The sequence below is a fragment of the Alosa pseudoharengus genome, unplaced genomic scaffold (assembly GCF_046254945.1).
Source record: "Alosa pseudoharengus isolate Yale_2024_CS ecotype anadromous, Long Island Sound unplaced genomic scaffold, YU_APseudo_1.1 YU_APseudo_1.1_scf_15, whole genome shotgun sequence".
NCBI lineage: Eukaryota > Metazoa > Chordata > Actinopteri > Clupeiformes > Clupeidae > Alosa > Alosa pseudoharengus.
The window spans coordinates 13055053-13079188 of record NW_027468620.1 but is presented as its reverse complement, the minus strand read 5'-3'; positions in this window follow the sequence as shown (position 1 = coordinate 13079188).

The following is a 24136-nucleotide window of genomic DNA, read 5'->3' as shown; positions in this document are numbered from 1 at the left end:
ATAATTAGCCCTGACCTTTTCACAGGATTAATTAATGCCGGCTTTTTTTCCCTTGATGAAACCACTGGGGACGGCCGGGGACAAAAACGTCCCGATGACGGAGGAACGGGAGAGCCGGCGGAGACACGCCGAGCGAAACAAATGCCTCCTAAAGACCAACCCTCATGCTTAACCTCCCCAAATCAACTCTCCCTGCACACCCCTCTCGCACAACACCATTCTCTCTCTCCCTCCCTCCCTCATTCTATCTCGCTCCCTTCATCCTGTTCTCTCTCTATCACTCTTCTCTCCCTCTCTTCCTCTTCTCCTGACCCTGCTGCCTTCAGAGCAGAAGCCTAATCCACCGCTCACTCTAACGGGAATCGCTCTATCTAGCAGAGATTTATGGAGTGACCCCTTTGTGTCAATGGTTGTTTGCTCATCCCTCTCTCTTTCCCTCTCTCTTTTCCTCTGTCTCCCCCCCCCCCCTCCTCTCTATCTCTCTCACTCAGACTAATCTGCCTGGCAGGTAGAAGCTAAGCTGTGAGGTATCAGTATAGAACAAGAGAGAGAGAGAGGGAGCGAGAGAGATTGAGAATGAATAACAGAGAGGGAGAGAGAGAGAAAGGGAGAGCGAAAGAGAGGGGGATAAGGGGCCTGATGAATGTCTTTTACCTGAGTGGCTAAAAGCGGAAAGGAGGACGAGTGGACCTTGAGACACGCGGGGGGAAAGCACTTGTTATGATGGATGGTGAGGCGGCTGATATGTCTGGATCAATGCTGTGTGCTCTGCGGCATGGAACAGGTGAGACTCAGATGAGATGGGGGTTGGGGACTGAGCTTTGCAATTGGGTATGTCATTTAGAAAAACACGCACACGTGCACACACACACACACACACTTGCCATCTCTCTCTTTTACACACACAGATACACACACAAACCGCCTATGAACATCCACAGACACAGACAAAAATTGTCTTTGACGACATACACAGACTCGCATACACATAAAGAGGAACACTTACACACACACACAGACACACACACACACAAACACGCACACATTCACACACACTAAAGCCCTCCACTTCTCCTTTGTCTTTGGCTCTGCCCCTGCGAAAGGGCCCCCTGAGCATGGATAATTGTGTTGTCTCTTCACTAACACACACACACACACACACACACACACACACACACGTCCACTCCCACTCGACATAAACAGGCTCCCACACCTTGGGCCAACTCTAACTAACATGATATAGTCATTACCGATGACTGATTCCCCTGCATCTCCAGTGCCAGCTGCCTCCTCCTTTGTGTGAGTGGAGAGCGAGAGCAGTGACCACCGCCGCCCGCCCGCCTGCCTGAACTACGACTGGGAGACACGGAGCTCTAGAGACAGGCAGCCATGATATCCGCTTAAAGAGGGGGGGGGGGTGAAAGAGGAGAAAAAGAAAAGAGAAGGAGAGAGAGAGAGAGGGGGGAATAAAGGGAATGACAAAACAGGAGCAGATGAGAGAAAGGGAGGTGTGTGGAGGAAAGAAGGGCAGAGGCGAGAGGAGAATAGAGGACAAGAGAAAAGAATGGAAGATAAGAAAAGAGAGGAGAAGAGATAAAGAAGAAACAGAATGAAGAGGAAAAAGACAGAGAAAGCGAGGGGATGAGACGAGAAGAGAGGAGGGAGGAGAGGCACTGCAGCTGAATCAGGCAGTTTGTCTGCATGACCAATCCTGCTCAGTCCAACAACAGACTGTCACCCAGACGTCTGATGCTCACTTTCAATTAACCAGCCAGTCAGAGAGATGGAGAGAGAGAGAGAGAGAGTGAGAGTGGAGGAAGGGGGGGAGAGAAATAGAGAGAGATGACTGAGCGGATGAGAGAAACGAGGAGGGGAAGGAGGGAAAGGAAGATTGAGTGAGAGAAGAAAAAGAACTTCGGGGGAGAAAGACAGAGCAAGAAAGAAATAGAGAGAGAGAGAGACAGAGGGCAAGTGGCTTGGGAAGATGTACGATTCAGTGGCCTGACACTTGCAGCAGATGTTGCTGCCTATTGAGCTGTTAATTTAACGGGAGTTTATTGAATAGTAATTAGGAGGAGCTCACTTACCATTATAGAGAGAGAGAGTCTGTGTGCGCCACTCCTCCATGTTAGACGAGTGTAAGCCATTCTCTCCCTCCTCTCTCCTCTTCTGCTCTCTTTCTTTCTCTCTCTCTTTCTCTCTCTCTTTCCATGTCGTCCAAGGGAACATCACCATGGGGCATCTGAGTCAAGATGGGGGGGAGAAATTGGCTTAAAATACATCTCTTTGTGTTCCCTTTCTAAGCAACAGATTGAAACAAGGAGTTTGTGTGCTCTATAAGCCTCTGGTCTATAGAGACCTGATGGCGGAAGTCACAGAATTAACGCCATGATCCGCAAACTTAATGAGATTTAAAAGAACATAACAACAACACAACAAAACATACAAACCGTGGAAGCGCTCACCAAAATCGAACAGTGGCCGGTCAGTAATAACAAATGCTGTTATTTGTGGGCTGCTGTTTTTTAATGTGCTATTTATCAGTGCAGGGTGGAGGTGGGGGGTGCTGAGAAGAAAAATCAATGTTTAATCAGCATGCTGTATGATTGCCTGAGCATCACCGGGCACAAAGCAAGACCTTGCCCAGGCAGACTCTCTCTCTCTCTCTCTCTCTCTCTCTCTCTCTCTCTCTCTCTCTCGCTCTGCCGTCACCCATAAAACAGACGCAGCGCAGGCTGTAGTCACTCATGGCTTCCCTACAATGCTGATGCGAGTTTCATTGCAGCATTACTGTGAATTACACGCATAACAAGGAATACACATCCTTGTCGATAAAAACAATGCGCTGTTGAGTCGTCTAACTGTTTTTTTTTTCTCGTTTTGTTTTTTGTAAGAGGTTAGAGAGCCTAAAGTTATTTGGAAAGAAGATGACAGTGTTGTACATGCACTAGTTACAGCTTTCCAGATGACACAATTTACGCAATGATGTACACCATCAGGAGCAGATAAAACTATGTTTGGGAGGGTGCTATGATGAAACCATGTGAACAATAATAATCTATTTAGAGGGGAGAGGAGGGGGATTACACTCATCAGTGTGCCTTTTATTCCAAGTGTTTGACACTACTGCTTATTGGCCATTCATTTACTCTCTTACTCATTCACTCACTCACTCACTCCTTCATTCATTCGCTAGGCTAGGAGGATGGCATGCTGGCGCTCCGACTCGTCCATCTCTCTGGGCCTGATGGGACGCCGCGTCCGCTGCCCCCTCCGGGCGCCTCCCTCTGTGGCACCTGGCCTCTGCGGCAACAAGGCTCAAACCTGGAGTCTGCCAGCTCCATACGCTGAAATACACACAAACATATGCCGCCATTGTGATGGAGATGGGCAGCCCCGTCACCGGGGCTCCCTCTTTTCAGGGCCTCGGCCAATGGGGGCCCCTCCTGCGGAGGGCCACAGGTCAAGTGGGGTGCTTTGTGATTGGTGGCCTCTGTGGGGAGGTCCCGAGGAAATGTGAATTAGCCCTCATCAGTGTGAGGTCGGGGAGGGGTGTGTGTGTGTGTGTGTGTGTGTGTGTGTGTGAGGAAAAGGGGGAGGTTTAGGGAGGTGTGTGTGTGTGTGGGGGGGGGGGGGGGGCTGACCCCTTGTGTGTCTAGCCCCGGATTGACGGCTTTATTAAGACCGATCCCCATGAATAAAAATCTGAGCAGTCATGAATTTTAACATCCCCGCGGCAGAGGAAGCGATCTCTTAGCTTAACAAATCTCAGCTCCCCTGCTCGGTCCCATGCCATTTGTCAGCCACTCATGTCATTTAGATTAAATGATATTCACCGCTGATGAGTTAGAGTGAGGACATAATTGAATGTACATCTGCAGGCAATATGCACTGTATTTGCATGCTTATGTATGCTATGCAAATAAATAAATACGAGCATTTTATGATCCAGGACTATCAAGGAGGTTCGGATGCTTTAAAAGGAAATCTTCTTCGCTGAGGGATGCACTGTCTTAAATGGCCTTAAAATGTTCAGGGACACTGAATTGTTTATAACTCAATCAAATAAGATTTCCAGAAGCAATACTGTAGTAATGGGAAAATGTACAGAGTTACATTTTTTCCTGAAGGTTATAAACCAAAACAACTGATATTTGTCCCCCCCCCCCCCCCGAAACAGGCCTATTATCGTTCTGTCAGATAACTTAGCCACAAAAGATATAACAACCAATTTAAAAGAACAGGGTACCTTGGCACAACAATGGCAATTCTTTGTGGAGACTATTAATGTCTTTACGTTGATTTCAACTTAAAATCCAAATGCACACAGACACAGACAGACACACGCTGGCACGCACGCACACACAGGCACACACACACACACACACACACAAAAACATATGCACATCCACAGAAACGTACATGCACATGTGCACATATTCACAAGCACTCTTGTATAGAGACCCACACACACACACACACACACACACACACACACACACACACACACACACACACACACACACATACAGGCACCAGGCATCTGCTGGTCCATCTCAAGCCCTTTTCGAAATGTCACGTTGCCCTCAGCCATCACGGCACTACTGGCTCTAAGCTGTTTAACCTGCCACACACGCCACCAGAGCCCAGGCAAAAACCAGCCGTCTCCAGATCCCATCGCCCCCGCAATTGATTTCATGTTAGCCAGCCAGTCCCTCTGTCCCTCTCTCCCCCAATCAATTGGAAAATTGTAGAAAACAGAGGCGAAAAGAAGCGTGAGGGGTTGCAACCTTTGCTCCAGGTATAATTGAAAGTAAAGGTCAGTGCCAATACCACAGTAATAAGTTAGTTTTGCTATTAGACAATGCTAGTAGTGCTGATTGTCAAAAATGACTTCCCTTTTTTTCTTTGTTTCTGTAAACAACGACAAGCATTATTAATAAAGAGTTGAGTCATGTATTGTATGTGTTCATTTTAGCCAAAGTTTGTGAAACAGACAGGGTGAAGACGTGTTTGTAATGTGTGTTTGAATTATAAATAATATATTTATTTATTACAGCTACAAGTGCACTATTATGGCTGTTTAATCTTGTACATCAATTTCGTCTTATTTATTGTCCTTTGACATTTAAATGAGATATACACATCCTGCGGACTACAGTCCCATCCTAAGAGTACTTATTACACTGGGGACCCAGCTAGTTTGCTAGAGTCCACTGAATGAATAGTCTTGTTGCTGTGGGCATGTTCATCTCTACTGCCCCTCAGTGGTGGGTAGAGGAATGGCAGCAGTGTCAAGACCATTATGCCAACCATGCTTGTTAGTCATAAGTCAAATTCATTGGCCTGCTTTACCTAGACAAAAAGGTTACAGAATGAGATGAAAGATAATGTAATGATCTTGTAACAATTATGCAAATATTATCACACTTTATAACATTTTAATAACATTTTAGAAACCATTCCATCATTTCATTCTGTTCTATTTCTTCATACCTCACTTTCAAACAAGCTGCTATGTCTGAGAAGCATGGGAATGTGTTTTGAGTGTTTACTGTCCTTAAGTCTATGAGAGCTTTTCCTTTTTAAAGCCCCTCACAGGCGGAACAGTCCTCCGTAACGTACCACTAGTCTCTACCGCCTTTTCACACCTCAACTCCTGGTAATGTCTCACTTGGCCAACGCAATAATCCCTCTCCAGAAGACTGTCGGCTGCCCTTAAGCTTCAGCGCCGCATCCATCTGGACATAAGTCTTTGACTGCCACTTAAAGCCTGGCCAATAAAACAAATGCAACATCAAATCATCACTGCTGGCCCTAGTTTAAGAGGGAGGGGGGTTGACAGCAACACACAACTCCCTATTCCTGTGCTTCCCCGGGGCTCTTCTCTTCTCTCTCTCTCTCACTCTCTCTCTCTCTCTCTCCCTCTTCTCTCTTTCTTTCTGTTCATCTTTCTCTCTTTCATTCCGTCCATCTTAATTTTTTGTATTTTTCCCCCTTTGTTCCATTCGTTCACCTCTCTCTCCTTCCTTCTCTCTTTCTTCCTCTCTATTCTTCCCTCCCTTCAGTGGAGCCCAAGCAAGAAATCACTCCCATTCAGCCAAGGACACAAACACTCAGCACACCAACACAGCCCACCAGCACCTTGAAACACACAAACACACACACACACACACACACACACACACACACACACTTTCTATCTCAACATAAATATCTCCGCTGCTCTGGATAGCTTCGAGATTTATTCTGCTGCCAAGCCAGCAGAAAATTGACTTGTTTCATGGAGGCAGGCTATTGACACACTACCGTTGGGAGAGTTAGAGAGAGAGAGAGAGAGAGAGAGAGAGAAGGAGATGGAGAGCATGAAAGAGGGGGAGAGAGACCATAGGGAGGAGGGGGTGACAGAAAGAGAGGGAGAGCAAGCAACTGAGAGAGAGAGAGAGAGAGAGAGAGAGAGAGAGCAAGCAAGGGGAAAAAGAGAGCGAGCGTGAGTCAGGACTCACTCCCCTCCATTATAGGATAATGTAATCAGTAGTGTGGGAAATGGCTATGAGTAAAATGGTACAGATGACATTTATATAAGAGGATATTGATGGCATAAGCTGAGCAGGCAGCCGCCCTCCCCTCTGCTCCCGTGGATTGATAAAGAAGCTCATTTAGCCAGTATATCATTCTTCCCCAGAAGAGAAGAGAAAACATGGCAGGCCTGGAGCGGGGCTCGACTGGGGGGAGTGACACACTGAGCCGGCAGATGAATAGGTTCTGATCCAAGCCTAACCTTTTCCAGCACAAAATGGCAGCCATACAATGCAGTGTTGCCATTTGTTTCCTCTTCTCTTTATCTCCCCCTACATCTCTCTCTCTCTATCTCTGTTTTACTTAGATGATCCCTGGCACCTTGTAGGCTTCTATCATGTTGAATGCAACGAGGCAACAAGAATGATTGAACATTTCTTTCGTGGCTGTGGAGCTTTTAGTACCCACTGGTGTTAAGGTGCAAAAAACACTGTCTCTCTCTCTCTCTTTCTTTCTCTCTCTCTCTCTCTCTCTCTCTCCTGCCCTATCTGAGGGTTACCAGTGAGCCAGAAGGAGGGAGAGAAAGATGGTGAGGTGAGCAGGATTTTCTGCTTGTATCAGCAGTCGGCCATGGTGGTGGAGAAGGGGGTAGAGCACAGGAGAGGATTAGAGGAGAGAAATGGAGAGGAGAGGATAGGAGAGGGGGCCAACATTGTCTCTCGACAACCCTAAACAGGCACCCCAGATGATTGTTTCCGAGGCGGGCGATGCCAAGCCCATCTCATTAGATAAACTGAGCCTTTGGGGAAATTGGCCAAGCGAGAGTCGGATGATTACATGACAACTGATGCAATGTTTAGGGCATCGGATGGGCTGCTCATCCAATGAAACGTGGGGCAACATAATATGGTGAAAGAGCAGGGATAGCCCTAAGATGGGCTTAACGGGCGTGGCATCGCTTAAACACAAACGTATGCCACTTTCTTCGGTTTCCGCGCCGTTCGACCGCTGACGTCATCTTCCACAGCGTTGATCTGCAGGGCCATTCGGCAAGCTTGAAGTCGGGCACTGTGGCAGTCCATGGAAAATTCCAGGCGGTTCGCCACAGCATGTGGTCCATGAACCACACCATGACAAACTCATGACCACTGGCCTTTTTACAGTCCAAACGAAAGTGTCCAACATGTTCCACGGAGACTGCTTTTAATCATTCAATAAATCAATCAATCCCATTCATCCGTTTTGGTGACCTGAGCTCAACCAAATTATTATTTTAACGGAGCTAATGATTAGAGAACCATATAGCGAACACAGGATTTGAAAATGAATAAAACACACATTCGCACTTAATAAAAACGCACCTGTATCAATCTTAACTAACGACCTATCTTGACTCCAGTAAAGGTAGCTATGTTACGTTGCCATAATGTTTTTGTTGAATATCCACATTTTAATACGGATTTAGCCAAGCGTTAAACTAAAATTGTATCAACGAAATTAAAAATATTAAACGAGAATGTAATGTCAGTAGGTTTAATGGCATTAGTCGGTGACCCCGTCTCAAATGACCGTGTGGTCATTTTGCTTCTCTATCGTCATCCATCACTAATTCCAACCTGAAATAGATGAATACATTCATGTGGTTAATTTCGTGAACTCGTCCTTAATTGGTGCACGGCCACTTGGTTATCCTGCCGCTTTGAGGCTGCTAATTCCCATTCTGTATTAGATTAAAAATTCAGATATAGAAATAAATTGATGAGTCTAGACATGGCGGTAGTTTGGCTCACCCGAGGGTGCTAAATGACTCTGCAGGTCATGCTATCACAAGTAGCCCGGTAATAAAAAAAGAAGAAGAAGGAGAAGAAGAAAAAACACGAACGACAGCCTTCATTGTTAATTATAAGGACTTACGCTCATAAGGGAAATTTGTGTTGGATATAAAATGAACATGCTCTGTACATCAGATTAGATCCACATAGTCTGCGCGCACACAACGGTGCATGCTTTTGTATTCTTATTTGGAGAAAATCCTAATTGAAATTGTTAATGAAGCCCATAGTGCATGATAGTACCAATAGCCTAGCCTACAATTGGCTTATATTCTCACATCAAAACGGAAACCATTTTCAAAACCTGAAGTACGCTCAATATGAAGGCCCATGCTGTTCTGCAGGTTCATGTAGTGCTTGGCCATGTCTGAGTAGGCTAGCCTACTGTGGGCAGTCTAGACGCCTGGCAAACGTCTCTATCAGATCAAATGTTTCCGCATGCAGTGTGGTAACGTCCACTTCTTTTATTTTCTCTTTCAGACCTTCTCTTTGCTGGGTGGAAATACACGCATTTTCTCTTTTCATGCGACCTCAGGTTTCTTTGAGAGTAGCCGATGCGTGGTGATAGCACCGACCTCCGGCTTGACCTTTCGCTCGCTCCATTGTAATTCAATCAGCGCTGCTGGGCTGACACCTTACCCCTGGCCCCGGGACCCGGGAACAGAACCCAAACTCGCCTCTAACAACCATGACCGTACCTCCCTCATACCCCGAACTGCTCCGGCCCTCAGCACAGATAACGTAGATTTACGAGCCGCTCTGTTTCCAAATGTTTGTCTACATAATTTTCATGGGGCGAGCGGCTGACACGTTACATTAAGATTATTAATGAGAGGAACGTCTGCGGGGGCGGCGTGGAGGCAGGTTGGGTGTTTCCCTTCAAAGGCGTTTGAAAGATCTGTGTGCTGACTGATGATTTAAATCAGTGGAGAGCTCATTTTCAACACTCTCTCAGCTACACAAGGGAAGGACTTTGCCATTGTGTGTGTGTGTGTGTGTGTGAGAGAGAGAGAGTGAATTGAGTGAAGGTTACTAGAATAGATCTGAAGGAGTGCTTCAAACAGACATGTTGTTATACCATGTGAAGTTGTTATTACTAAGCACTTATCACAGTGACATACATGATGAAGCACTGCTGCAGAGGTACATCAATGTCAACGATGGTCTTCCCCATAGCTCATACAGTGGCCTACGCAGCAGAATAGATCTATGGCTAACATTAGTCCACCTTCAGTGGTTCTCTATAGGCTGTGGGGAAAATATGTTTTATACAGACACGGACAGTTTCCAATACATGGATCCAGCCTATAGTTCGAAGATGAAAAAAAATCTGTGAAGATTTTCATTCAAGTTTTCCTTTAGGTCTAGGATTAATCCATGACATTTACAAGAAAACTAACTCAAAAGTGTTTACCTTCAGACACAAATAGCCCTATAGAACTTTAAAGAATAATCTGTGAGCAGAGTTGTTTCTCAGGATGTTTCTCCTTCTCCTGAAAAATAACTGTTTAGATAAGACTAAACTTACTGCAGTAAAATATTCAATTTTTCCAACATCAAAATGATCATTTCATGAACAGAGCAGACCATAAGCAGTAGAGTGAGGGGCAGGCAAGTACCTCTATGTGCAAGGATGTTAAATTACTACCTGGGTTCACCAACATAATACATTTTGATATTTCTGCTAAGAAAGTCCTCTCAGTCAGAGTAGTTTGCCATGTTAAACCATTCTCTCATTCAACACCATTTGAGGTACCGCTAGAATACTTAGTATTCCTCTTTGCTCTTGAGATGTCTAAACAACTGTATGTCGCCGCACCTTAAAAGCAATATTTTCTGTTGATAGTTTCATGAAATATCATGTCAGTGTATTTAGACGGCTGTTATATATCTCTCAAATGGCAATCAATAAAGCCACATATGTGGGTATTGAATTAGAATTGTCAGGCCACATCATCTGTGGTGCGCTGTGCGTGCAAACAGTTTAACAAGTCAGGCAGCTGATGCACTTCTGCAAACATATTTCATCCATTTTCTGTCAGCTGCCTTTTCCCCGGCCGTAATAATTTCTCCATCTCTCCCTCTTCCGTCGTTTTTGCCCTGAGAGTGGATAAATGCTTTGCTCACTTCATATTTTGAGTTCAACAACGTCCAAATGCGCCGATTGAGAAGATCTTGTAGATCAAACCGTGTGACTGTCTGCCCCCTGGGCTAAAGAGTGGAGTGCGCTGCCAAGGCCATAAATAATTAAACATATGCAAAAGCAATCACACAAAAATGTTTCTGCTGAAGACTTCAATCGGTGCAGAATAATTTATTAGTCTTGCATTCCTGTGCAAATGAGAACAGTGGGGAAAACACACAGATATAAACACACAAAGATGCAAAGACGCACACACACACACACACACACACACACACACACACACACACACACTGTTGTGGCTCTGAAATGAGCACAAGTCTCTGGGGAGATGAGGAAATACGCTACAATAATAATGAGACATTTATCTCAAAAGCCGGCACTGTTTAGGAAGCGGCTGTCTGTGTTTCTCCCTGTTGGATCAGCTGCCCGGGCGCGTCACCTCCCATATATCCAGGCTTAACTTTGGCTGGTAATGAAGGTGTGGGTCAACCGGCTCTCTGGCCGACCCCAAACACGCCTGGGGTGCCAAGAAGGAGAGAGGTCAGCAGCCCACACCAGATCATACACACATACACACACACTCTCTCTCTCTCTCTCACACACACACACACACACACTCTCTCTCTCACACACACACACACACACACACACACTCTCTCTCTCTCACACACACACACACACACACACACACACACACACACACACACACACACACACACACACACACACTCTCACACACACACACACAGGTGGACAGAGAGAGAGGGGGAGAGAAGTTAGTGTGTCAGACAAACATAAAGTGAAACATGTATCTGGACAGTTTTTTTTCTCACATCTTGAGTGATTTCTTCCCACAAAGCCCGCTTAACCTTCTGACTCCGCTTAGGCACTCATTTCGTATGAGAGAGGGACATGTTTTTCTGCAGGGCTGCATTGACTGGAACAATTTCTTAGCGCAGAGGTTAAAGTCACATAAAACGTGTTAAACACAGAAACCTTAGTCTAATCTTTGGGCTATTATGGGCAACATTTCATCCTCAAATCATATCCAATGGTAATTAAAACAACGGGAACTGGACCAAAAGAAAGCAAAATAAAGAAAGAAATGCTTATTTTACCCTATATGCTCTTTAACTATAGACCTCTCAATTACTTAATTGTTTATTCATTAATTAATAACCTTCAATGAAAACATTGGGGATAGCCATAAGGAATATGAGTTGTTGGTTATAATGAAAACAATCATCGTAACAATCTTTCTTTCAAATCTGAACGGAGTAAAACGAACCCTCTGCCCTCATGTGCCCTAACATGCCAGTGTGACTTGTTAGTTGTTTATCACATGTATGTTGGCATTTGCTGACCTGGTATTTCGAACATGCTCTGCCCCCATAGCATGTCAAGGATGGGGGGGTGGGGGTGGGTGTTGGGGGGTAGGTTACCCTCATGTGCTTAAACTCTTTGAATTGATCAGCCCTAATACCAGCACGCAACAATAGCCATGGATACCCGTCTCTCGGCCCGGTCCACCACACGAAGCAGAGGCAAGTTTATCTTACATTTGTGTCTGACGACAGGTGCGGGATTTCGGCATCAATCCCGAGCCTCACCCATCGCTCACGCCGAAACAGGAAAAGCAGTCCGAGAGAGCAGACCGCCACACGCAAGCGACATTCTTCATGGCAAAAGTTCAACATTTCAATGTCACGTATCCTGGGGTGCTGCAAAGCTCCATAATGTCCATGTTAATGGTAATAATTTTATTGCAAGAAAGACAGGGAAGCACGTCGTTCGTACGGGCCCACAAGCTCACACATAGCACCAAGACAGTTGTCTGGAGATGTTTTTCCTGGCACTTCAAGAAAGGAAATTAGTGCATTACATGGTGCTAGACATTGAGCATGAGCCTATTCATTAGTAACTCGATAGGTCGATTTCCCCAAAGGTTCCCCCTATAGATATTCTGATTCCTGGAACACAAAGATGTTTATTAAATGGTTGCATTAAGCTGTGTTGTGGGTTCCAGATGGGGGGGGGGGGGGCGTAAACCACATGCGCACACATTTTTCTACCCAGAAATCCTGTCACTCACTTTTACGATCAGGCCCTCTTTGAGCAAAAGGGGCTTTGTGGGCGAGTTAAAGGTCACCGGAGCGAGATTCCGACCCTAACGTGGCGTTCCGGGGCCACTTGTTAGCAGCTCGGACCGGAGAAGCAAGCAAACATGGAGAGGGCTCAGATGCCGGGAGAGACGGGGAGGGATAAATAAGCACGTAAGGCAAGAACGAAGGCCCGGTAACCTCTGTCGCCCTCCGCCTCTTTTGCATTCTGCCGACTCAGCTGCGTGGCAGAGAAATCATGTTTCTCTACCCGTGTCCGAAAACACACAGAGGCCTGCCAAGCGTCATCATGTGGTCTGCGTACGTGTCCACGTGTGTCAGGAAACTAAAGCATTGCTCAGCTGTTGGCTCTAAATTTACATTTCTTCATCTTGCGTACGCTTCACCCGGAGAGCAACTCAGAGAACATTTTTAAATGTGAGATTTACACTATGTACTGACATTAGTTATAGCAGCACTAACCATGAGCACACTAACCAATAACTGCTGCTCTTTTATTTATGTATAGTAACTTATTTATGGAACCGCTAGGTGCCAATGATCCCAAGAAGGCAAGCCTTTTTGCCTTTTTGCGATCTGTCTCCATCTCCATCTTGCATACAGACAAATGTAACAAGGCTGAGGGTACGTTCAGACTTAGCGTCTTTTTCTGACAAAAGTTATGCAGACCGCTTTTTCAGTTTGAAAAAAAAAATCTGCCTGTGTTCTTGTTCCAAAAAGCAGCCGGAAGCGTTTTTTGTTTTGTTTTTGCGATAGGCAAAGTAACGTAACGTGTGGATACAAAATATCGCAGAAGAAAAAAATGGAGTTGGCTATGCTCAGACACTAAAACGTGTTCTGTCACCTTCTCCATTTTGTACTTGTTGTCATGGGAAACCACAGGTGTCGGTAATCCGCTTGTGATTGGTCAGCTGTAAAAAAGACACATGATGTATGGCGTTTTTTTCCGCTAGAAGTTGAATATTTCTCAACTTCTGAGCTGCAGAGCTGTCACGTTTTAAAAGAAGCCGACGACTTTTTTGAAAACACGTTCTACTCCATAGGGTTATAATGTAAAACGGACGCCAGCAGCTGCGAAAAAGACGCTTAGTCTGAACGTACCCTGAGAGCTCTGACTCACAAACAATATATCTGCACCTTCCCAGTTGATGCTAAGTTCTTTGTTGACAATACTACAAATCCCTTTCAGCAGGAGTTTAAGGCTAAGTTTATGCAACAAACTGATCTGTACTAACAACATCAATTTGCTATTACCTCTGTGAGAATCAAACCCTTGAGGTTTACCTTACTGACACATACTCTTAGACCCCGTTCAGACTGCAGGCAAAAGTGGCCCAAATCTGATTTCTTGGTTGTCAAGTGACCAGGTCAGACTTCTTCAGGAGTAGTGTGAACACTCAAATCTTGCCTAGATCTGATTTTTTCAAATCAGATTTAGACCACTTCCATATGTGGTCCTGAATCAGACCCAGGTCTGATTTTTTCAATGCGGCCGCAGTGTGAACAACCAAGGCGGATTTGATGTGACTTCAATCTACATCGACATTTGCCACAATTATGCGCCGCAGGAGTTAGCTGATGTCATTGTTATTGTTCTTTTGCACATGCGGGTCAGTTCGAAACCGCAAACAGTTCACACTGGAATCTGATATAGGCCACATTTTAATAGGTAATGTGAACAGCCAAACAAAAAAATCGGATCTGAGCAAAATATCTGAATTGAGCATTAAGACTTGCAGTGTGAACGGGGTCTTAGTCATCCGTAGGATCTCAAAAGAAGGTGGGCATGATGAATTCAACATTACTGATCCACATACAGACCTCCGCCTTGATTATAGTCTCCGATCACACTGCGTTTGTGTGTGCAGTCTAACAGCGAAAGCTTGCAGCACATAGCAGAGCAATAGGCTACTCCTCAATGATTTACCAGGCTCTTCAGGCTTTCTCATTCTTCCCTTCATTAACCTTGAATTTGCAACTTTATTTCTCCCCTTTAGCATAGTTCATTCTGCAAATTAATGAGGACTTCTCTTCAGATACACTGTTACTATAGAACACAAGTAGTCTCTCTATTCTAAAGCTTTATGGATTCTCCTGCGCTTCCACAGAGGTTTTACAAAGATCCCATGAACGACTACCAGGTTTCCTAAAAAAACATTCATAGGACAAGAAGCCGCTGTGCTTAGCATTCTATCCATTATCTTGAGACTTTGTGGTGCAGTGGTTGTCATTAAAACCCCATCGTGAATGATTTGGCTCAACGTCAGCTTTAACTATGGCATTAACTATTCAAGGCAGGTTGGCCGGCGGCTTCAAATGCGATAGCACTCGTCCGCGCCCACCCTGAGCAGTGTCGTTATCATGCCCGCTGCCTCGCCCGTGCTCCATAATAACGGCTGTTGTGAATTATTCAGGGCTAGTTAAGCGAGCGTCTCTCCCCGACGACGACGACCCTGGCCGCACGTCACTGGACTCCATCCATCTCCGAGCTGAAATATGGCCGCCTCTGGCCCTTACGCTTCCTGTAGTCTTTAATCACAGCGCCTGTTCTCTTCTGCTCTGTTCTGTCCAGACAGACAGACAGACGGATAGGATTGATGAGACACTCAACTGGGCTCAAACAAGGGAGGACACTAGAAAGACACTCATTTTCTGACTCTAACCCTATATTAGACTATTCTAGAAATATCACATTGTGCTATGAAGATGATCCTTATCATCTCTTCACATCACCTCTTAAAACAAAAGATTGGACATGTATATACATACCATGCACTGGAGGTCCAATGGTTATTCCAAGTCATGACGTTAAGCTATCACCTCTTCACCTCTTGAAACAAAAGATTGGTTGTGTATGCCACCACACTGACAGGCAATAACAGAGATGGTCTCCTGTTCTATACTGGGAGACTTAAGTGATATTTTGAGAGAGCATGAAGCAATTTTGAGAGCGCGCCTAAAGATACGAGGTCTATTTTCTACTGGCTCTGGGCGATGTAGTCATTATACTCTAATTCCAGCTAATTAACAGGCACAATTATTCTGGGCAAAAGCTCATCACAGTTAATATAGTGAGCAAACAGATTGGAAAAGAAGAAACCATTCTCTCAGTCAGTGAACATCTGAGGAACATCCAGCAGCAAACTAATTAAATCACCCAGTGTGCTGTGAGAAAAAAATATCCACCAATGGATATCAATGTGAATTCGGTACGAGTACTGTACTCTTGAGGAATAGTTTGACAAGATAGACACACCGATGGAACACAAGCATACGTAAACCGAACTTAAAGAAGAAACCAACGGAACCACATTTACTGCGAGTTGTTCATTGAGCAGCTCTGACTGTTCAATCCTGTTAAAGACTATACACAGTCATTTGTTCAATCCATGTGATATCTGTATGATCTACACTGAAGAAGAAGCTAAAGAAATATCCAAGCAACAAAGAAGATGTGAATAAAAAGAAGTGGGTGGCCTTGCCTGTCCAATCCCTGTGATATCTGTATACTTGGATGTACATAATATATCGGAACGCTCCCTATTACCATCAGTCCTGTGTTTCCGTCCTCTTACGTATGTGTCACTTACTATTCATTTCTACACAAACCAAGATGGCGGATTCCTAAAGAAACGCCTAGTGTATCTAAATTAGCTATGTACCAAAAATTACATTTTACCGTGACTCGAGGAGCCTTGTAAGGCTGCGTGTACAAATCCGCTTGGAGCTCCAGTGGAATGTTGAATTGCGACGAGAATTCTCGGGCTAACTGTTGATGTGCCGTGAGAAAGGTTAGGAATAGACGACCCACCAGGCCAGCACTAACCTCCGAGCGCGGTAAACAAAATCGGATATTTCAGGCAGTAAAAGCCCTGGTAAGAATCAAACCAGATTTTGTTCATTTATCAAATGTTATTTTTGAAGAATTTTCGAACGAAATGGGTGATAATTGGAGGTGTTACAATACTACACTGTGGAAGAAGGTAACCAAATACTCATGGAGGAGATGAATAAGGAACAAAAGCAAACATCCAGCGAGTTGTTCCTTGGGCAGTCTTGCCTGTCCGATCTTTTCTGTCAGCCGATCCAGCAGCAGGCTTGTTTATGGCGGGGGCGAATAAATCACTCCACTTGGCAAAGCTGCGCCGCACGTTGCAGAGGGGGAAAGGGGAGCTCAGCGCCTCACCTGTGGGATGTGCGCCTGCGTCTGGCGGCAGCGGGAAACGCTTGCCTTTCTGCATGGACGCCTCCCGGCCCCCCTGTCTCCGTGGAGACGCGGCGAGGTGCGCGGCCCCTCGTTCCGACCGCGTGGTTATTAATTAGGTTTTGATGCCGCCTCCCGTGGCACTCGCTGATATGGGTTTCAGCTCTCTCTCAAAAACTCAAGATGTAGACACACTCACTCGCTGTGCCTCAGCAACAAAATCAGCTAAAATAATCAGGTGAATACGCACAATACTACATTCACTTTGACTGACGCTAATGCTAATTCAAGTGTTAGCATGAATGTTTGGATATAATCTAGTGCTATTCTATGGGATTTTAGAGACTATTGTTAATCTCAGCAATGCAGCACCATCAGTGGTAGCCATCAGCGGAGCGCTTGGGCATTAGTGCCGGAGCATTGCCTGGGCATCAATAGGGCGTGCGGCGGCTAGGCTGATTAAGCCTTAAGAGGAGCCGGGTATTCATTTACGGCTGGAAGCCATCAGGGCAGAGACAGAGACGGGGGAAACTAAAAGCTCATCCGCTGTGCTCCAGCAGGTGTGCACTGACCAGCTCAGCGTTTTTCCTCCTACGAGGCGTGCGCACTCTCTCTTTCTCTCTCTCTCTCTCTCTCTCTCTCTCTCTCTCTCTCTCTCTCTCTCCCCCACTCTTTCAGTGGGGTGAAGAAAAAACCTCTAAGCATCCACACAAAACATCCACACTCACCCTAGAGACTGAGAGGAGAAAGTGGAAAAAGAGAGCGAGAGAGAGACTTTAAGTCTTTGACAAAGCAACTGGAACGGCAAATTTCGCCCAGGATGAATTGGGCAACCTTTAAGCACTTCAACCATGACCACCACCACATCAGAGGCAATCAGACACTAAATTTGTTCTGCTGCATTGTGTGCTAATCTGCTGCCTCTCTTAAAGGAGGTCTTAGTACTCTCCGAATAGCCATAGGAGAAAATGCTGCAGTGACTGTAGAGACCATGTGAATTTCTTACTCCATTTAAATTGCAGGGCCTTAAAGATATAATACAATGCAGTGTTGTTAAGAGGAAACAACATGGGCAGCTACTAGTTATAATGCTACTAGCATTATGTTATGTAGGCAGAGCAAATGATTATCACATAAAGAGAATAGGCTACACATACTGCACTTAAATATGCAGTACAGTACAAAACACAGGTGTGTGTCTCATACACACACACACACACACACACACACACACACACACACACATAAGAGGCTCTCATTAAAACTTAGCTGCATATGGAAAACCCACTGAGACTCAGCAGCCATGGGTAAACAGGTGACGACAACTGCTGACTAGACTAAAACTAGACCAAACAAATGTTGTAACTTGCAATAGTACATTTTCAGTGTGTGATTAAAACACTGAAGCAGATGAAGGCTTGTAATTTCTCCATTCATTAGTAGGTCAAGACAATAGATGACTGAAACATGAAGTGACACTGTTATACTGTGATCATACTGTGTGTTAAAAAAGAACAATACAGTATATGCTTACAATAGCAAAGAGGGTCAACAATCAATAACTGGTTGTTGACTGACCCCTATGCTGTAACCACAACCTTTTACAAAAGATGTGAATTGTATTGATTAATTAATTGTTCAGGCTTAAGCCACAACATTGAACCCATCAAGATCGAGAGAGAACCCATTTCCCATCACCACCTTTCTTTCAATTTCCTGCTTTCCTGTGTCAAAAAGCCCTCTCCTCAACACAAGCAACGTTATTTTTCCCAATTATTATTTCCTTCTATAATCCTCTCATCAAATAACACTTCTTTCACTCTCTCCTTCTCATACACATGAATCTGCTCTCTCTCTCTCTCTCTCTGTGTCTCTCTCTTCTCTCTCTCCGTCTCCCTCTTTGTCTGTCTTGTATCCCTGATGTCCGCATTGCCCCCAAGAGACACATGCAGCTCATGTTTACCCTGCTATCCAATCTATCTGGCCTTTACTGGTGAACACGAACACACGCCGAGTCGGCTATATGAACTCCTTCCTCATACGATACAGTCTCACATGTCGTCTTTTTCAAAAAAAAAAAAAAAAAAAGGTGCCGGCCTCATCTAGGCTGTTTAGAACCGGCACCACCGGCGCATGGCAGCGGGCAGAGCCCGAGCGAAAAACTCTGACTTGGCTTGGCAGCGCCAGTTCAGCTGATTAGTGTAAAAGCGTGTGGCGGGTGTCACAGTGTTTACTGGGCCTCTGCCTCTCGCCTCTGCCGCGCTCACCCTGGCTTCTGTCCTCGTGTCCAATTTTCTCCCCCGTCGGTGCCAGCCGGCAGACGCCGGAGCGCGTGCCCGCCTGCCACAGAAGATGGCAGACACAAAGAAAAAGCACGTGGGCATGTGCTGTAGTACAAAAGCCATGGCACACGCAAAGAAAACAAATAAATGCACACCATCTTTTCTCTGGATGCATCTATTTAGTTATAGATGGCTGATCGGTTCTATACACTGTACTCCTTGAGGAAATACTGTTTGGCTCAGAATGACCTTTCACATAGTGAATCGGGGGCACGGCCATGGCCATGGTCTAATAAGTGTCATCGGAACTGTTTTGGTGGGGTTTCATAAAATGTCGCAGGCAGGCAGGAGATAAATCGGCGGGGCCGGGCAGGCCCTTCCTCATCCTCTGCGCTGAACTAGGAGTGAACTCGGCTTTTCTATATATAAATACAGCTTCGGCAGCCAATCAGTGCTGTGGCTCGGGGGCATCATCTTGCTGCTCTGACTTTCCCATTACGATAATGTGAATCTCTCTCTCTCTCTCTCTCTCTCTCTCTCTCTCGTTCTCTCTCTCTCACTCTCTCTTTCTCTCTCTCTCTCTCTTTCTCTCTCTCACACACAGCCTCATAACACTGGCAAGCGTGGATAAAATACTGTCTCGCCAAACGCCCCAGTCCTCCTCTCCTGCCACACACAGAGGGAGAGAGGGAGGGAGAGAGACAGAAAGAGAGAGAGAGAGGGACTCAGACCATTAGAGTGAGAGAGAAAGACCAAGTAGGGGAGTGTGTGTGTCTGTGTGTGGGTGTGTGTGTGTCTCTGTGTGTGTGTGTGAGAGAGAGAGAAAGAGAGAGAGAGAGAGAGAGAGAGGGAGTGAGAGAGAAAGAGAGAGAGAAAAAAGAGAAAGACTGTGCATACTAATGAATGAGTGGATCTGGGAGCCTGCTGACTGTGCAGTCGTGACCTGTAGGGGGCAGTAGTTTTGGGGACAAGCCATGTGAAATAACAAAGGGCTCCCATGTCAAATCTGGCTGACTGGAAGCCAAGCAGCACAATGTTAAAAACTGGCACACATAAGCACAGACAACACATACTGCTTGTCCTTACTTCACATATTGTTCATGTTAAGACCTGCTGTAAGGCCTGTTCTTATTATATAGAAGCTGCTTCAATGACTGAAATTAATAAAGACTTAAATAGACTTAAATCCTCCAAAACATGATGCATATGATTTTTATAATAGTAATATTAAATTAGACATTACTAACATTAACAATGTCTGTAAATAATCTACTAAATGTTAATAATATATATATTATTAACAATTACTTTTAAACAGTTATTTAGGAATAAACTACTAAGCATTAACAATGTGGTCATTATACCCATAACATACAACTCATTGTCATACACAGATGTTGCTGCAAGTAAGGGCTGTGGTGCCTTAGTAAATAGAATTTTATCCTGGCCACAGTGAGCTTAAAGAACCTTTTCCACCATTCCGTCAACCAGTGCGGCACAGAATGAGGTGTCTACCACACAGCAGCGTTTGGATGAGGGAGCAAACTGAATAGAGAGACTGACAACAAGGGAGAGATGGTACACAACACGCATGTTTGGCATTGGCCACTCTGTTTGCCATTTCTAATTTGTAGGCGGGGGACGAGAGTGGGGCGATCACAGCGTGACTCATATTAAAAGTCAATTGGCCTTCAAATTCCTCCGGTCCCCCAAAGTCACGACTGGTGTGAAGGAAATGAGCACTAATGGGGTGACGGCGCCACAATAAAATATCTGAAATTGAATCTGACCACAAAACCCAATGGTCCACGGACAGAAACCGAACAAGTGACCATTACAGACATGACAACTACTTGGGCATGGGCTGTATTTTTTTCACATACGGAGATATACTATCGATTCCATTTCCTTTTATCTCATTCCAATTTTTTCCCTCTCAAATGGCATCCTACCCTTCAGTTAGACCCCCATACCAGTGTCCACCTTCTCAATTTGTGTGCGAACATCAGAGCAGTTAGCAGTAATCAGTCTGGGCTTGGCTTTTAATTTCTCGCATGTCTGCTTGCGCCCCCAGTGATATGGGAAAGAGTGGGAGATATAAGGCAAAAAAGACTATAAAAGCCCTCCCGCTGGGCACAATATATTAACTTTAACCTCAGGATAATTACTGAACTAACTATTTACACTTAACTTTTCCATTTACGACACTTTTGCACTTTTGCCCAAACAGACACCCACACATTTAGCTGATGTGCAGTTCTGAAGTATTTGAGTTCAAATGTGTTGCAGTTGACCAGGGATACTAAGAAGACATCTCAAGTTTGTATTATTCCACGTTTACAGTTTGTATCAAACGTTTTATAGAATTACAATGTCCTATCATAAATCTGAAAGGTAGAAAAATGTGTCAAACCAACGTAAACCAATCTGAGATACAAATATATTGTTTTCCATCTTTTTGAACATTTTGATGGATGGGAAAGTGAATTGAGACAGCTGATAAAGCCTAGACTTTTGTCTGATCTGAAATCCAGTGACCGTATTAGCTATACATAATTTAATTCAATAAACATAATTTAAGAATAGTAAATGGTGAAATTGGGCGGTGTCTATTATAGGGCTTAATCTAGCCTATCCAAATTATTCCTCGACATGTTCGCAAATACAAACCCACCTATTGCAGGTGATTAGTGTCAGACATAGCCTACACTATACAGGACATACAGCTTATACAGGGTATAATATGTCCTTCACAGGACATACAGCCTATTCATTCACTGGCTTTGTCAGTGGTCAGACATGGCACATTGCCCTAATGGGTGTAAATGAGCCTAGAGATCACCTTGAAATGTGCTCACATTGCCCTCTTCAGGCCCATGCCGGTACAAATGACCTTGGTCATCTCTCACATACCTATGACTGAGTGAACTCAAAGCAAGTCAATATCATGTTTAACCAATCCAGGCAGCCAAGTCCTTTAATGGCTTTCAGTGAGGTAGATATAGTCATCAATCATCATAAATGTCATTTAGTCAGTGTAATCATGGCATCAAGGTGAAGACTACTGCTCGATGTCTAACAAACATGTTTGACTTAATGCTAAGTCACATCCAACATCGACATTCCAATATCCATGTGTCTCAATATCTCAAACAGGGAATGCTCAAAAGCCACCACTTTTCTTTCATCTTTCCAGGTCCCTCGCTCTTCCCACTCTCTCTCTCTATCTCTCTCTCTCTATCCCCCAGTATCTATGTCAGTGACAGATGTAGGGAGAGGCCCGAGGCTGCAGTTAAGATTATGTGATGCAGAGATTCTTTATTAACATTTCATTCCGGCTCCCCACACGACATAAATTAGATGGGACGTAAAAGGCTGTCAGCTGTGGCGATATGTCACAGCAGTGCGTTCTGTCCGCAGGATGTCCCAAGCTTTCCCGTAATGTCGCGTCGCCGAGCAGGCGCCTGTTATACGGCGAATCTGATTTCACCCCTACCTCTTGCCAAGAAGGCACACTGGGCTCCGCGCGGAGCAAGCTGCCAACTAGACAAAGAAAATTTCCGCGCGCGGCTGGGGCTACGCTAGCGCTCTCCTTCCATTCAACACATTCGCGAGACGTTCCTCGTGAATTCAGCCCGACCGACACCTGTGAGGGAGCTAATGCCACCAAGCCTCACTGAAGCGGACGTTTCTAAACTAGTGTGTGTGTAATCACTCGCCGTGCTGAGGTTTTCCCCTCAGGCTGTGTAAAGACACCGGGATCTGATGAGTCCCGTACAGCTTAAACGAAGCCCCGGCTAATGTATTTATCATTAATCTTATCAGCCTTGTCTTTCCACATCATTTCAGTGCGCTGCCATGATTTTTATCACTAATTTGATGGTAATGAACCCTTCAGCCCGGAGTGGTTGATGAATACGGTGAAAAATAGCGCTGGAATTTGCTTTGGACAAGCCGCATCTCCTTATCTCATTAGAGAAAGGAAAATTAAAATCACTCTTCATTTGTAAACATCCACGTTAACCCTGTGAGGGAGACTAACAGCCTGTATTCATGTTTATTAATACACGACTAATGTGAATTAATATCCTCACAAAAACTGACAATCATCAATAATATTGGCGTCAAGTCAAAGTGTGCCCCTATTCTTCATTTATGGCACAATAACAGTGTGAATCGTCAACAACTAATTTAAACAAAGATTTTTTTTTTACCACAAAGGTTTTCATACTACTCCATACAAAGTGCAGGACTCAAAGTTCAGACCATAGGCTGTGTGATTTGAGAGCTGAGGAGTGCTAAGCTCCCAGGTAAAATGTCAGCAAGATAGACAAGTGAATGCCCTAGGGACTGGGTGGTGTGTGAGTTTGTGGATATATGGTGAGGGGTGTTATATGTCTCTCCCATGAAAACACAAATTGGACCTGATGTTTGATCGCCAGGTCCAAATGTTACGTTACCATTTAAAGAGGATAGGCAGGGAAAGGGTGACCCACACAGCACAAGTTTTCCACCTATAATCCTTTTCCTGATACAACCTTTCACAATTTATATAAAAAAGTAATTTATCCTTCTCCTCAGGTGGGGCAGTGTGCCATATGCGGTCAGAGATTGGCAGTTTGTTTGCTGGGCAAGAGAAAAACAGCTCCAGGGTATGTCATTTTCTTTCAGAAGGTCACAAAAGGGGTTACTATAAATCGAGTGAAAGATGAAAAAAATAGAAACAGAAAACAAAATGGAAAAAACTTTAAGTATCCTTCCAGCATTTAGAATCCACAACTATTAACAATCTGTGTAGAATTGCTTTTAGTTTTATGCACTTTTTAACCACTGTAACACTGTAAACATTAACCATTAACTCTTTTCACAGCAACTCAAGTCAACCCAAAAACAAACCAATCCAATTTGTATCGCGCAATTTCTACGCCAGCCAGTTGGCCACACGCGAGTCATCTGGACCATGTGATCGGAGTTAAATACTGTATGGCCAGCGTCCCTGCTGGCTCGGGTGTATGAGTGGCGAGCGTGCTGAC